The sequence below is a fragment of the Bos mutus genome, chromosome 9 (assembly GCF_027580195.1).
Source record: "Bos mutus isolate GX-2022 chromosome 9, NWIPB_WYAK_1.1, whole genome shotgun sequence".
Taxonomy (NCBI): Eukaryota; Metazoa; Chordata; class Mammalia; order Artiodactyla; family Bovidae; genus Bos; species Bos mutus.
The window spans coordinates 7,519,276-7,533,402 of record NC_091625.1 but is presented as its reverse complement, the minus strand read 5'-3'; the positions used below and the strand labels follow the sequence as shown (position 1 = coordinate 7,533,402).

The window sequence follows — 14,127 nt, the reverse complement described above, 5'->3', positions numbered from 1 at the left end:
TTGAAGCACATACAAAGAATACTGTCCAACATCACAGAGAGACAGAAGCACTGAATGACACCAAGGACAGGGACTCAGACACAAACTAAGGCAGGAATGGGAAAAGGCGTTAAGTCTGTGTTATCTTTGCTGCCATAATAAATTTATTTTCCAACTATTTCTTCATTCTTTTCACCAATTATTTTATACAGACTGTGTCTATGCTCAGTGGCTCAGTCATGTCTGACTCTTTCACTCCCCATGGACTGTAGCCCTCCAGCCTCCTCTGCCCATGGATTATCCCAATAAGAATACTGGAGTGGGTTGTCATTTCCTCCTCCAGGGGATCTTCGCAACCCAGGGATCAAACTCACGTCTCCTGTGGCTCCTGCATTAGCAGGCAAGATTCTTTACCATTAAACCACCTGGGAAACCCTTTATACAGCTCACAGGATAGCAAATTTCTACAAAACATTCTCTTAAACACTAATACATAATTAGTATTCTGTATTATATACAAATACAGCACATATTCTTGCTCTGGGTTTGCCAAACTCTAAGAAACCATGTAGTAACTACCTGACTTTGAGGACCACTGGCCCCTGTTGATACTACTCAGCTCTACTGTCTTAAATGATGTGCCATCAAATGGGCACAGCTATGTTCCCAAAGAAAGGCAATGCCCAAGAATGCTCAAACTACAGCACAATTGCACTCATCTCACACGCTAGTAAAGAGATGCTTAAAATTCTCCAATCCAGGCTTCAGAAATACGTGAACTGTGAACTTACAGATGTTCAAGCTGGTTTTAGAAAAGGCAGAGGAACCAGAGATCAAATTGCCAACATCTGCTGGATCATGGAAAAAGCAAGAGAGTTCCAGAAAAACATCTATTTCTGCTTTATTGACTATGCCAAAGCCGTTGACTGTGTGGATCACAATAAACTGTGGAAAATTCTGAAAGAGATGGGAATACCAGACCACCTGACCTGCCTCTTGAGAAACCTATATGCAGGTCAGGAAGCAACAGTTAGAACTGGACATGGAACAACAGACTGGTTCCAACTAGGAAAAGGAGAATGTCAAGGCTGTATATTGTCACATTGCTTATTTAACTTATATGCAGAGTACACCATGAGAAACGCTGGGCTGGAAGAAGCACAAGCTGGAATCAAGATTGCTGGGAGAAATATCAGTAACTTCAGATATGCAGATGACACTACCCTTCTGGCAGAAAGTGAAGAGGAAGTAAAAAGCCATTTGATGAAAGTGAAAGAGGAGAGTGAAAAATTGCCTTAAAGCTCAACATTCAGAAAACGAAGATCATGGCATCTGGTCCCATCACTTCACGGCAAATAGATAGGGAAACAGTGGAAACAGTGTCAGACTTTAATTTTGGGGTTCCAAAATCACTGCAGATGGTAACTGCAGCCATGAAATTAAAAGACGCTTACTCCTTGGAAGGAAAGTTATGACCAACCTAGATAGCATATTCAAAAGCAGAGACATTACTTTGCCAACAAAGGTATGTCTAGTCAATGCTATGGTTTTTGCAGTGGTCATGTATGGATGTGAGAGTTGGACTCTGAAGAAAGCTGAGCACCGAAGAATTGATGCTTTTGAAGTGTGGTGTTGGAGAAGACTCTTGAGAGTCCCTTGGACTGCAAGGAGATCCAACCAGTCCATTCTAAAGGAGATCAGTCCTGGGTGTTCATTGGAAGGACTGATGCTGAAGCTGAAACTCCAATACTTTAGCCACCTCATGCGAAGAGTTGACTCACTGGAAAAGACCCTGATGCTGGGAGGGATAGGGGGCAGGAGGAGAAGGGGACAATAGAGGATGAGATGGCTGGATGGCATCACCGACTTGATGGACATGAGTTTGAATGAAATCCGGGAGTTGGTGATGGACAGGGAGGCCTGGCATGCTGGAATTCATGGGGTCACAAAGAGTCAGACACGACTGAGTGACTGAACTGAACTCAACTGATGTTCTCATAAAATATAATTTATAAACCAGGCATGGGCTAGATTGCCCACAGACCACATTTTCCCAACTCTGACTCTAGTTGATGGATAAGCACTTACATAATAGGTATACAATTCTATATAGATGTAAGATACACTGTGGTAAATGCTACTGCATGTTCAGTATCTTTAGGAAACTTAGAGTTGAGAGACAAATTTTGATTGAATGAACTGGAGATTTCCCAGAGGAGGGGAGATACAAAATGGTCTTGAAAGATGAACATGAGCTCAGTGAGTAAATATGAAGAGAAGGGGATTTCAGGAGGAGGAAACAACTTGCAGAAAGGCTTAACAGCACAGGACTTGCTCAATGAGTTGGCGGCAGATCACTGTAACTGGAGCTGACAGAGGCACTGGGACACATACTAGTAGGAGGCCATCAGGCTGTCTAAGACTATTCCAGGACGTTCTTTCCTAGCATCAACAGGAAGCAGGATTTCTCTAAGTGGTCTATGGCTCAGCTGCATCATCTCTGTTGTTTATTAAAGTTTATAGTCGTGGCCCCAAGCCCCCAAAATGTCAATTTAGTGGATTTGTAGTGCTGCTTAGAAAGTTCTATTCTGAGCAAGCACTGCTGATTCTGAGACACATTTTTTACATGTGAGAACCACTGACATACATGGTTAGTTAAAATATCTTTAACTGCAATTCCTAAATCATTTAACACAGGCTGAACAATTTTAACATTTTACATGGGCTGAACATTGAAAACAAGCTGAAGAGTCTTAGAATTATTATTGAGCTTGTTTTCAGCCTTCATCCTCCCTTCAATGAAAGTCAGTTTACTCTTCACTGTTTAAAGGAGTTTCAAGAAGTCTCTCCTCAAGCTAACTCATTTCAATTCACTGCATGAGCCTGTGTGTACTATATCACTCCACTCTACAGATGAATTTTTATAGTTTAGCTATTCCCTGTTCCAGGTTTCAGTTTTCTGAACTGAAATAACTCCTTAAAATGACTCTCACTTGCATCCCTTACTCACATGTTCTTGATCAACTGATTTGTCCAACGGAATTTTTCCATAAAACATTCTTGGAGTTTATTGTACACGACACAACATTACTGGAGTTTATCGTACATGGCAGAAATACACTATGCTTTTTATTAATTCACAAAATCATAAGAAAAATACAGTTGAACTCCATAGCTTCATTAAAGATAGCTAGTGATGTGAAGACCTCTCTAATCAATAAAAATCCATCAAATCCTTTAAAAAAAGAACAACTTCTTCCGGCCATCTCTTGGTACAAAAGCTCTCTTGGACCTAGGTATCTTCCAAGTAGAATCACTTTGCTGTAAAAGCATCACCTTGCTTATCTACATTAAAACTCGTTTTATCTTACCCACTCAGGAAAACTTTCTATAAAATAAATTCATTTTAATCATTTTGAACATTTAAGACATTTATAGACCAAAATTTGTTATGATGGTGTAGCATTCTAAAATCTATCATTTTTAAGGCAAAGGCTTTCATTTGAATTGGAGAAACTAACATCTGCAACCGGGGCTCTAAATTTGAAATTATTATGAACTACAGTGAATTATGTATAAATCTATTGCTATAAGGACCTTCTTAGGAGCTATGCATACTTAACATTTAAAACTGTTGATACAGCAGAATTAAGAACTTTCCTTAAAGATGGTCCTTTATTGAAAGGCTGTTCAGGCAAATTGAAGCATTTATAAATATGTTCTAAAACACAGTGGCACTTTTTAAAAAAGAAGGTCCTTTCAAACAAAACATTCATGGGGAGAACTTGAAAACTGCTGAATATCCCACATAGAGAGATAAGCACCTAAGTGAGATGTGAATAAAGCCTATCACCAGGTCTCTTCATGGAAATAAAGAACATGAGAAAATTAATCCTATAATAAAGAAAAACATTTGAATCTTAAGTTTACAGGCTCAGAGAAAGTAAATCACTTCCAAAAGTCAGAGCTTATCTCTAGGAAACAGGAGGGAAAATTGTTTTGCTTAGATGCAGACTCTTCACAAACATCCCAAATAGTCTAGCGGACTCCCCAGCAAGAGTTAAAAGCAGGGATGAGCTTGAAAAAGTTTAACATCTGGTTCTCCTGGGAAGTGAGGAAGTAGGAAGCTTGGATTTGCAATGTCTGCCAATTTCTGTGGTATAAATATTCCTAGTGGGTGATTTCAAGCCACCAGTATGAGGTCACTGAAAGTGGAGTCAGGAAGAAATGCCAGCTCTGTGAGCTGGTACACAGTGGTTCCACTACACCTCTAGAAAAGAAACCAAGATTAAGCTGTGACACTAATTTTAGCATGTCCAAATGAATATGGAAAATGCAGTCTGCATTATAAGACCAGTAAAACATAGGTCCACAATTGAAGGGGATTTTTAATATCTCCGGGATTCTTTCATGAGCATGAACATACTAAGTCACTCAAGCAGTTGATCAAATAGAATAATATTTCAAATCTACTAGACTGTACTTACATATACAGTACTTTTTAATATATATATGTATACACACACACATATATGTGTGTGTGTGTATGAAAGTGAAAATCACTCAGTTGTGTCTGATTCTTTGTGACCCCATGGATTATACAGTCCATAGAATTCTCCAGGCCAGAATACTGGAGTGGGTAGCCTTTCCCTTCTCTAGGGGAATCTTCCCAACCAGGGATCAAACCCAGATCTCCCGCATTGCAGGTGGATTCTTTACCAGCTGAGCTACAAGGGAACCCTAAGAATACTAGAGTGGGTAGCCTATCCCTTCTCCAGGAGATCTTCCTGACCCAGGAATCAAACCAGGGTCTCCTGCATGGCAGGTAGATTCTTTACCAACTGAGCTATCAGGGAAGCCCTATGTGTATATGTACATGTATGAACTGTTCAGTTTTTTTTTGTTTGTTTGTTTTAGTTGCTAAGTCATATCCAACTTTTTGTGACCCCATGGACTGTAGCTTATCAGGATCCTCTGTCCATGGGATTTTTGGGGCAAGAATACTGGAGTGGGTTACCAATTCCTTCTCCATGTATATTAATACATATTATATATTCAAACAAAATAAACAATGAAAATTTACCCTACAGCTTAATGAAGCTTCCCTGGTAGGGTGGCTCAGATGGTAAACCATCTGCCTGCAATGCAGGAGACCTGGGCTTGATCCCTGGGTTGGGAAAATCCCCTAGAGAAGGAAATGGCAACCCACTCCAGTATTCTTGCCTGGAAAATTCCATGGACAGAGGAGCCTGGTAGGCTACAGTCCATGGGGTTGCAAAAAGTCGGACTCAACTGAGCAACTTCACTTTTCACTTTAATGGAAGCAGATGACTAGATTAACTCCAGGTGTTTCCAAGGCATTGTTATAGAAGAATGGTGGTATAGTCACTGGAAGAAGCACAGATTTTAAAATCAGAAAGACAAATTGGAATGCCCTAATTATCAATCATGATTTGTGTAACCCTGAACTCATTTGACCTAGTTGTACCTATGAGTTCCTGTATTTAATCTAGATAATGCCAATTCTGATGGGATTATGCTTGGCACTAAGAGCTCATAAAGGTATAATGCCTAAACTGTCAACAAGCCCCAAAAAACACACACATCAACACACACATTCCAGGAAAGAGTACTTAATCTCCACGTTGTCTACCATTAGTCATTTCTGCTTTTACTTCTGGATGCCTTAATATGTCAAACAGCTTCTTTTTTACAACACCTGAGTTCATTTGTTTTGTCAGATGTAGCCAATACTGTCCTATTAGAGACCAGTAGGAATAAAATGGCTGATTTATAGGATCCTGGTGAGATTTATCACTATACTCGTAAAGCGCTGAGGGAAATGCCTAAAATACGTTATACTAGGTGCCACACATTTACCAAAAACTTCCGTCCTTCCTTTATACATCTGGAAGGATTAGTGGCAGAAAGACTATGCATGAGAAAAGGCAGGGCCCTAGCATAGGTACACCACGTATTAGTCCCATGACCTTCTCCAGCCCCTCAGTTGTTAAATTATTTAATAGAATCCAGTATTATCGACTGCAAAATATGATTGTGAGAATTAAACAAGAAAAAGCAAGTGAAAAGGTCTTCAAAATTGTTGGTGCTTGATAAACATCAGTAAACTTACTTCTTCAAGGCCGCCCCTACATAGATGGGCACAGAAGCTGGATAAAAATACAGTCGGCTCAAGGATGTACTGTACAACACTGAGAATATAGCCAGTGTTGTGTAATAACTGCAAACGGAAAACAACCATTAAAGATAATAGAAAGGTTAAAAAAAGATTTTTAAAGAAAAATCAATGAAATTGCACACATATATATAACTAAACACACACAGAAATAAAAAACAATGAAAAGCAAACTTGGGATAAAAAATTCTGCAGAGCTACCAACTAGAGGCTTATAGAGACATTTACAATTCCTGGTAATTCATTCAAGTCTCTGATGCATTTCTATGCAGAGGATTTAAGGTTTATTAATATTAAAGCACATCCAATTATTTTATCAGTTTACAGCTTTGCCCTCCTACCTGCTCTTTGCCATGAAAGAAATAGCTTCAAGGTCTTGCATTTTTTTCATAAATAAATATCATTTATTTAACGTATAAGTTTAATGATAAAAATTTTGTGCACTTTGCTAATACACTTTGTATGCTTTAACTCATTTGATTCCTTACAATTTCAAATGTGACATGAGTCATATTAAGCTTATTAATATAACCAGATAATATTTTACATATTAACCTTATTTTGTAATTCCTGAGAACTTACTTTCCAAGGATTACATAGCTGGAACTGTCAAAGAAACAGAAAGGAATTCAGATCTAACTCCAAAGTCTATATATCTTCAAACACTGACTACAGTATAATAGAAAGCATTTTAAAATTCAAAAAACCAATGTTTTTATAGTTCCCCATGGCTTAGAAATAACTCATTGCTATTCCTCAGACATGCCATACATCAAACTATAAAATATATCTCCCATAAGCCTGCCATTTTATAGACTTTTCAGTATTTTCCCCTTTATCCTGATTGCATGTACATTTTAAATTGAAACACCCTCCAGACAATGTTTCAACATGCCAACTGTATTGTGGTACACTGAACATTCCATCAAGCTGGGTTTTCCTATCTGATCATTATTTTTCATTGCTACTTTCCAGAATGTGTACGAGGGAAAATAAACAAAGGAACCTAAGTGTGGTTAGTGCACACCTGTGCATCACATCCCACAACCACCAACTGGTGATAAAACTTTTGTGTAAACACTGACAGCAGTGCCACATGACTTGGACAGAATGAAAAATACCATGTTTAATAAGTTTTAGACAAAAAGGTCTTTCCATAATTGAAATTCTATTTATTGTTTTGGATATAACCTCTCTTCTATCTTCTTGTCTTTTGGAATCAAAGAGAAAAGCTGCCTAGACTGCACTGATGAATGCTCAATTTTTTTGAAAATAATATACCATAAACAATAACTTTTTCAAATTCGAAGGACTGTATCAGAAATTAGAGCCTTAAGTATAGATTAAAACCACACAGGCACTCAAGTATTTTACAGATGTTCCCAAGCAACTGCTTACAGAATATAAATAAGAACAAAAGTACAAAATGTTTAGACTCTATGTAACCAAAGAATACTCTTTTAGACATCACTTAGCAAGTAGTTACTGCCCTACTAATGAGCAGAAATCATTCCATAATGTTCCTTCCACTGAAAACATATTATTCATATTTTCAATGTGTAATATATATTACATATCTCTGCAAATAATAATATAAAAGTTTTAATGCATTAAATGGATATAGACAAATTTTATTGGGATTAGAGACATGAATTTCAACTTTCTAGATGTAAAAACCCAATTTTAACTTCAATTTAGGTTAGATATGTGAATACCTAGACAGAAAGCAGTTGCCTTTGTTAGCCTTGGACTGTTCCAACTGTAGACGCCTGCTGGTAGCTTATAGCACAAGGGCCAAAAGCAGGCCATCTCTCAACAACAAGGCTGGCAATGGAAGACTCACAACGGGTAATGAAAGGAGAAGTCAAGTTGGCAAAGCAAATGCTAAAGTAGAGATGAGAAGTTTCTATTTGATCCAGAAAGCAACAGATAGTCAGAGACAGAGACACAAACACACACAAGGTGCAGAGATAGAAAGACAGGAAGGCAGAAACAGAGCAGTCACTCTGGACAAAATGCATGCAGGAGTCCATCTGGGAATGATCTGGTTATCATATAAAACATACCTAATAATTAAAAAACATGAACTCCCAGGGTACCCAGTGGAAAGGGAACTGGAATCTCCCAGGTATGAGGGCACAGTGTTTCAGGGGGAGAAGGTAGAACAGTATCTGGCTCTATGACCCAGAACAACATTCTCTGAATGATTTGTTCACAAAAATTGAAAACTGTGGAAAAGTGCCCAATCCATTTACCTCTGAGCCTTTCTGTTTCCATCAAGGTGTCGTTTTGTTATTGCTGTTCACACCACATGTTATCTATAATTAGACCGTAAAACTGAATTTGATTTGAAAGAAAAGGCTGAGAAGTACAAAGTATCTGCTGATTCAAAATATAACCTTCAGCTATTTTTGGTACAAGGTAGCCTTAATAATCCAAAAACAAGAACAATTAAAAAAAAATTCTGCCAGTGTTTGAAACCCAAAGGTATTTAAGTTCATACAATAACCAAAATCTATAAAGTTCCAAAACTAATTCATAAAAATTTTTTTCTCATTCTTCAGCAAAACCCATCAGTATTCAATAACATTTAATTTAAAAACATAAAAATTTTGAACTCTGGAAGTTAAAGCTGGCAAACTGCTTCCAAGGAAGAAAGCGGTATTTTTAACTATTATTAAGTGACTATTCCAAATAAGTGATTAAAGTTAAGACTCATTACTATCCATGTAAATCGGAAAAAGCAAAACCCATTCAACTAGTCTAAACAACCAAAATCACAATTTATTGAACTTCCATGTTTTTCTCTGTTTCTTCTTGTCTCTGTAGTTCTCCTTTTCCCCAAGTCCTTCTTCCTGTATTTCTACCTCTTTGTCTCTATCCATCCTCATTTTCACAATACTCTATTTCATGCCCTCTCATTTTTATCCCTATATTCCTTCTCCTCCTGAAATTCTGAGTCATGCACGGTACTAGTATTAAGAATATAGATTCCTAGTGATTTTGAACTGGTAAAATAGAATACGCCCCAGGCAAAAATTCACATTTGCATTCTAGTGTTAGAAGTAGAGCTATTAAAATGCAAAAAAAGTACGAGTTAAAAAATGAATTTTAAATAGTAACTACTGAAATGCCTGTGGTGAAGATCAAGACCAAAATTGCTAATATAGCTGTGCCCTTGAAACTGAGCAAGACCCTAAGAGGCCTTGCCGATGACAAATCTTTGAGTCCCTTTGCAGAAACGAAGACCCTAGCCCAGGTGGAGGTAGCTGATTACACGTTAACACTAAGCAGATAGGACTCCAGACTGTTTGAAACCAGAAACACCACCCTGTTACCTCATCACCAACCGACAAATTTATGATTACCAAAGAGTATAGCAGTGGGGGGAGGGGTAAATTAGGAGTTTGGCATGAATAAGTAACATTAATACACATAAAACAGGTAAACAACAAGGATCTACTGTAGAGCACAGGAAACTATATTCAGTATCTTATAATAACCTATAATGGAAAAGAATCTGGAAAAGATTTTATATATATATATTTATGTATCATATATATACATACCATATATATGTATTTATAACTAAATCATTTTGTTGTACACCTGAAATCAACACACTGTGAATTAACTCTAATTCAATTTAAAAAATTATAACTTTGAAGAAAGTCTAAGACCTGCAACGCTTGTCCCAAATCTTGCCATTAAAAACCCTTCCCTGAAACCCATTGGCGAGTTCAGGTCTACTGAGCAGTGTCTGTCCTTCTCCTTGCTTGGTGCCCTTCAATAGATGCTGTACTTTCCTTCCCCACAACTCCATGTTATGCCTTGCTACACAGCCAATGAGCAGATCCAAGTTTAATTCAGTAACACTAGTCACCAGAAATTGCTACCTCTTTAAAACCTTTAAAAAAAATTTTTTTTTTAACCTCTGCTGAACTTGACAAGTTGCAAAATAATGATACTCCACATATAAATTAAGCCTCTGTTCGACTTCTATTTCATAAAAAATCTTGTGCACTTAGAAAGTCAATGAATGTATTAAAAATATTTTGGCCTCAATTATTTTTGAAAGTCTAATTCATACTTTTAAAGGACATTTACCCCGGAGTTATTTTTTTTGTTTCCATAGCATAATAGTTATGCCAAGGACAGACAAAATCTTTATGATATAGTCACATTAAAGTTATTAATAAATTGGAAGACTGGGATAGACATATACACACTACTATATATAAAACAGATAACAAATAAGAAGCTCCTGTATAGCACAGGGAACTCTATGCAATACTCTGTAATGGCCTACATGGGAAAAGAAGGTAGAAAAAAAGTGGATGTATGTATATGTATAACTGACTCACTTTGCTGTACAGCAGAAACTAATACAACAGTACAAATAAATTATATTTCAATTATAAAAAACTACACCTTTCCAAACTAATGTATTATTGTAAGTCAACTACACTTACATAAAGAAAAATAAAAATTAACAAAACAAACAAAAAATATGCCTTCTCAACAAATCACGTTTCCCTTAAAAGCCACTCCTTCCAACTCTATCTCATTAAGTAAGGTATTTTCCCAGCATTTAGTTCACCACGAAAAAAGAACATTCGTGCTAATAAGGGACAAGAAGCATGCTTCTTAGGGTGATGTCATGATGATATATATATGCGCAGATATAAGTTGGATGGTGACTAGGGCCATGGTTGTGAACTAATCAGAAAGGCTGCAGAGAATGAAAGCAGCAGTGGGCCACAAGCACTCTGGACAGGAAGGGTTAACAGCTGACCCAACAGCCAGGTCAGCCTCATTCTGCTGGAGCCAAAATCTCATTGGCTTTGCTACACTGGCTGAGCCCCAGATAAAAACCAGAGGCTGGCAGAGGCACCAGTGCAGGAAGTCAGTCGTGGGGAATAGTAGAAAGCGCACTTAGCTCTTATTTCAATTTGAATTAAGACTTCAGAGGGTATGCATCTCTATGATACTCATTATTTACTAATTTTGTAAATTCTGTTTGCTTTCCTATGAACTAACCATAAAAACTCATGTAAAATAAAAATCATCTTGTGTTGTTTATAAAAAAAACTGCCTGGTGAAAGAGGGATTTGAAATTATAAACAGTTTACCAATCTTCTGGAGGGGAAAGGAGTCCAAGACAAAGAAAACGCTTGAACAGGTGTAAAAGAAGGAGACAGAAATGCAAGCAGTTCACAGCCTTGGTGGAAGGAAGGAAACAAGGCCCTGAGTTATGGATCTGGGATCTGGAAAGATAATGATCATATCAACTGTCTTCATTCACAAAGATGAAGAGACCTGGCCTGGGTGGGAAACAAAGAATATACAGCTACAGATGGAGAATCCTGGGGTTAATTCACAGCAGTGTGAGGGGTCAGAATGGAGAGCAGGAAAGACAACAGTGAACTTTCTCACCAAAGTCTTTCGTTTATTTCAAGAAATGGAAGGGAAGGAGGAAAGACAAGGAGGTCCCAGAAAGCAAACTACTGCAGGAGACTGGGGTGAGGCCTCTGCTGCTGCTGCTAAGTCACTTCAGTCGTGTCCGACTCTGTGTGACCCCATGGACAGCAGCCCACCAGGCTCCCCCATCCCTGGGATTCTCCAGGCAAGAACACTGGAGTGGGTTGCCATTTCCTTCTCCAATGCATGAAAGTGAAAAGTGAAAGTGAAGTCGCTCAGTCATGTCTGACTCTTAGCGACCCCATGGACTGCAGCCTACCAGGCTCCTCCGTCCATGGGATTTTCCAGGCAAGAGCACTGGAGTGAGGCGTCATTGCCTTCTCCTGGGGTGAGGCCTCAGGAAGATTTAAAACGATCAGTGCACACATCTGGGAGTTCAATTTCCACGAAGTGCAGCCAGCTGAACCTAAGGTAGGGGAGGGATGGGAAGCCTGCCGGCAGAGCCATCCCCTAATCTAAGGCTCTGAAAGGAAGGTGGAAGCCAGGGATGCCCTCTGATCATTAGCAGCTCCTGTAAAACAATGGCCTACAACGGGAGTCCCCAGCCCCTGCTGGGGCCTGTCAGGAACTGGGCCACCGCAGAGGTGTGAGGGTGAGAAGCTTCACCTGCACATACAGTTGCTCACCAACTCTTGCATTACCGCCTGAGGTCCGCCTTCTGTCAGATCAATGGAGGCATTAGATTCTCCTAGTAGTGTGAACCCCTACTGTGAACCACACAGGCACGTGAGGGATCTAGGTGGTGCACTCCTTATGAGACTATAATCCCTGATGATCTGAGGGGGTTGATGCTAGTGCCAGGCAACGGCTGCAAACACAGATCATTAGCACAATATTGTAATGTACTTGAATCATCCCCAAAACATCCCACACCCCCAGTCCTTGGAAAAATTGCCTTCTAGGAAACCAGTCCCTGGTCCCAAAAAGGATGGGCACCGCTGGCCTCCGGGAAGATCCCTACTGACGCACCTTCAGGGGTAGGGCGGTGCACCAGCACTCTTCCCAGGCCAGCCCTTCAAATTTCTTGTGGCAGCAAGAAAGAAGATTCTGCCTTGAACTAGAAACATCGTAACAGTGGTGTACACGTGGGAAACAAAAGCTCCACTCTTCTTTAAACAAAAGGAAAAGCACATCCACCACCAGGAGAAGAGCCAGATAAACCCAAATAACAGATGGCGCTAATCACTAGGATGCTACACTCAAAACAAACGGGAGTAACAAGAGCAGAGACTCAGAAGCACTCAGGATAAAAGGTGCTGCAGACAGAACAGGCAGGACGCAGTGAGCCAGGGGGCAAAAAAATGGAATCCACGAAGAGAATCGGGGAGAAGAAGGGCTTGCAGGGGATGAGGGTTCTCTGATTCTTCTGATAAGAGTGTAGGTTAAAGGTTACATTTGAAACACTTTTGAAAAAACACCACCTCCATCTTTGATTCTGCTGTCTCAGCATCCACCCGCCCCTGTCAGCTCAGGAAGATGGAGAAGTTGACAGCTGGAGTCCTGGAGCCAGGCTAGCTCTTTGCACATTTGCTGCAGGACATCAGGTAAGTGACTCCACCACCACTGGCCCTGGGTTCTTTGCTTAGAAAATACAGATAATAAGAATATCCCTTTTATGTGTTTTTTTGTGAGGACTGGGACGGTAAGCTTCCAAAGCATTAAGCACAGAGTCCATCACTCAGGAAGTATTCAGTAAGTGTTAATGTGTCAGTTATTTTTTACTATGGTTTTCATTATTACTAAGGTAAGATTTGAGATAATAGGGCATAAACAAGCATTAAAATAAGGGGCAGGAAGAACTAAGTGGTTTTTAGCTTCTTAGAAAACAAAGAGCATAATAATCTTCACCGAAAGGAAAACCGATTTACCAGAAGTGTTAATAGTTCTTTAAGAAAAATCACATATTTAGGTCACTTCTATAAACAGAAACTTCCGTTTGCCTATGTAGTCTGATATAAACAACATATCCAAGTTTAGTATTTTAATATAGGAGCTGTGTCCCTGATGAAAATGATATACCCCCTCCAAAATATCACACTATTTTGAGAAAATAGATGCTTTCTCCTTTTGGCATAGCCAACCACACACCCTCCAAGTCCATAGGCTGTGTACTCTCAGCCGAAATGCTGAGACCCATTTTAAACACTGAAAGTTTCTGCAGCTTGACAAAGCTAATAAAAAGCCTCCTGATTCTACCAACAAATTCATTAGTGAGAAAGCATGCACTTAGTATTCAAGTAACCTGATTGTTATGTAAAATTATTTTCTTAAATCTGATGCATATTTGCATGGGATGAAAGCAACATGTCATATAATTATTATAATTTTTGCAAAGTTAGATTAATTTAAAACAGTGTGATAGGGCTTCACACACATTTTGCCTCTTATAAAAGACATTAGAATACAATTAGTATGCAGTACTTCTACCTCAACTGGAAAAGAAAGGAATCACTGTGACCAATGGGAATGCG

At 38.9% G+C, this 14,127-nt stretch overlaps 1 protein-coding gene across 1 annotated transcript in view; it reads right to left on the bottom strand.

The window, feature by feature from the left end:
* Window positions 1-14,127, bottom strand: part of ADGRB3 (adhesion G protein-coupled receptor B3) — an 886,560-nt gene that overhangs the window by 785,006 nt on the left and 87,427 nt on the right. The gene's annotated exons all lie outside the window — the stretch shown is intronic.